Raw genomic sequence first — 2,963 nt, 5'->3', positions numbered from 1 at the left:
TAGCACCTGTTTCAGTGATCGATGAATCTGGCAAGAAAGACATGATGAAAGGAGGATTCAAAAGCATAGATTAGTTATTTGTGGGAATGTTGTATTAGGTGCTCCAATATTTATTTATCCATCTTTTTTTTTGTTGCCTCCAGGGTTGTTGCTGGGGCTCAGTGCATGCATTATGAATCCATCACTCCCAGTGGCCATTCCTCCTCCCCCCTTTTTTCTTTCCTTTCTATTTTATTTGATAGAAAAAGAGAAATTGAGAGGGCGAATGGGAGATAGAGAAGGATAGAGAAAGACAGACACCTGCAGACTTGCTTCACTACTAATGTAGCTCCGCCCCTCTTGCAGGTGGGTGGGGGGAGAGGGCTCAATCCAGATTCTCGGCTATAGTAACTGAGTGCACTTAGTCAGATCACCACTGACTGACCACAAGCACACTGATTATTAAGGGAATTAATCACCTTTCAAAACCCCTTAGCATGATAAGGATAAGCATAAGGAACATTATTTCAAGTGCCTGGGTAATGACGACTTTATAAATCTGATCATCTCCATGCACTGCAGGTGTCTATCTTTCTCTCCCCCTCTGTGTCACACCTAGCTGTTCTAATTTTGCATGAACAAGAAGCATGAGGGAAATCCATACTATGTCAGCTCAGGCAGCTAGCAGTATGCACAGAGTGCAGTTATCTTTGTGGCTAGTTGAGAGCAATCATTGAAAAAGCAATTGTAAAAAGGTTTAGCATTGGCTGCTGCTGCCATCTTATTCTTTTTTTTTTTTTTTATGGGAACATTGCTTAGCACTGGCTTATGATGGTGCTGGGGACTGAACCTGGGACTTCAGAGTCCCGGGCATGACAGTTTTTTGCATAACCCTATTTTTTAAAATTCCTTTTTGTTGCCCTTGTTTTATTGTTGTAGTTTTTATTATTGTTGTTGTCGTTGTTGGATAGGACAGAGAGAAATGGAGAGAGATGGGGAAGACAGAGAGGAGGAGAGAAAGACAGACACCTGCAGACCTACTTCACTGCCTGTGAAGCGATTCCCCTGCAGGTGGGGAGCCGGGGGCTCAAACCGGGATCCGTATACCGGTCCTTGCATTTTGCACCACATGTGCTTAACCCACTGCGCTACTGCCTGACTCCACATCTTATTTGTTCTTATATTATATAGTCACAGTTATTTCATGCCCTGGTATCTGAGAGTATCCCAAGAGAGGAAATGATACCCACTTCGTATCTATAGTAGTGCTTTAACTTCATCACAGTTCTCTCTCTCTCTCTCTCTCTTGCCTCCAGTGTTATTGCTGGGTCTCAGTGCCTGCACTATAAATCCACTGCTCCTGCAGCCACTTTTTCAATTTTTTTTTTGATAAGACAGAAAGAAATTGAGATGGGTAGGGGAGGTAGAGAGAGGGAGAGAGACAGAGAGAGGAGAAAGACCTGCAGACCTGCTTCACTGTGTGTGAAATAGCCTTCTTGCAGGTGGGGTACTGGGGGCTCAAGCCTGGGTCCTTGCACTCGGTACTATGTGTGCTTAAACCGGCGCACCACCTCACAGCTGCCATCAAAGTTTTCTGTTACTTCTTGCTTGGTTTATCTGTTGCCTGCCACTCTGCACTTACTGTCACATCCTCATGTTCAGACAAAGGCCTCAGGTGGGTCCTGTGATGTCACTGCATGAGTAGTCCATGTGCCGTTAGGTCGGTACGCAGCAATATCCTTTTCGTATCTTTCCTTCAGCTTAGCAGCCTTCTTTTCCTAAGGCTGCTTGTCGTCATCTGCAGCAGTGTTATTCCACATCTCTCCCACTTTCTTTGCAAAATCACCGGTGGCTAGGCCCGGATGCTCTCCTTTGATTTGGGGGCAATACTCAGAGCAAAACAAGAAAAAGGCCGATGGAGGCCTCTTAGGTGTACTGGGTCTCTGTACTTCTTTTTTGTTTACCCTTTAGGGGGGATATGAGTTTTCATTTCTCTTTCATAATGGGCCTTTTTAACCTTTGCCATGTCTTCAAGTTTTCCTTTCTCTTTAGCAGACATGGTCATACGCCTCTCATAGCACTTCTTAGAAAATTCTGAAAAGTTTACTGAAGCATCTGGGTGCTTCTTCTTGTGCTCCTCGCGGCAAATTTGTTGGGCATTACGACAGCTTCCCTGCATTGCTTGATACTATGGCCTGTTTGCATAATCATTGTTTTGCCTGAAAGGTCCCCACCCATGCCTGTAGGGTACATTAATTCTGCCAGCCTTCTACCTTCCCAGAGTGCCTTGTTTTCTCCACCCCCTTTCCTAGCAAATCCCATTCCCGACTTGCCACTTCCATTTTTACCCTATAAAGCCTGCTGCTGTTCCTGATTTCGCTCTCTTTCTCTTCTGTGTCCTGACCTGGAGAAGAACTGGAGAAGGGCTGGTGTGCATAGCAGAGGCAGCCATTTTGCTAGCCATTTTGCTATCTCCATGTGGCCTAAACCTGCTGTACTCACAGTCAACTATGGGGCGTCCACATCAATAAAGAATTGTATTACCACTTCCTCGTCTCTCTCTCCGGTGAAGCTAGCCTGGCACAAGTTTGCACAAAGAATTCATGTGGCAACATTTTGCCTCTTGGCTTCTTAGGATCTCCTTTGCCCATGTTTGATTACTTTTCCTCCAAGAGGCACAGAGTTGCCCAGTGCCCGTGTGGCTCACACTAGCCCTGGCGCTGTCTCTACAGAGCTCAATGTACTGCAATGGCTGTCTAAAGGGTGTTTTTACCTAGGTGGCTGGGACTGAAAAGGAGGAAGAGACAGGATAGAAGGAACCAAATGGGTGACGGTTCTGCCAGTGGGGATGGAGCAACTGCTGGTAACCACAGATAAAGGGAAGAAGAGGGTCCTGCCTCAGTTTTATGCTGTCCAGGCTATCTTGATCTTTTGTCAGTGGAGCAGATGGCTGGATTGAACTTAAAACTTTCCTGCAGGTTTTC

At 45.7% G+C, this 2,963-nt stretch overlaps 1 pseudogene; it reads right to left on the bottom strand.

The window, feature by feature from the left end:
* Positions 1–1,627: 1,627 nt before the first annotated feature.
* On the bottom strand, positions 1,628–2,671 carry LOC103107690 (high mobility group protein B1-like; annotated as a pseudogene).
* Positions 2,672–2,963: the final 292 nt, after the last annotated feature.

This window comes from Erinaceus europaeus, chromosome 13 (genome assembly GCF_950295315.1).
Source record: "Erinaceus europaeus chromosome 13, mEriEur2.1, whole genome shotgun sequence".
Lineage (NCBI taxonomy): Eukaryota > Metazoa > Chordata > Mammalia > Eulipotyphla > Erinaceidae > Erinaceus > Erinaceus europaeus.
Note: the sequence above shows the minus strand (reverse complement) of the source record. Positions and strands in the feature narration are given on the sequence as shown.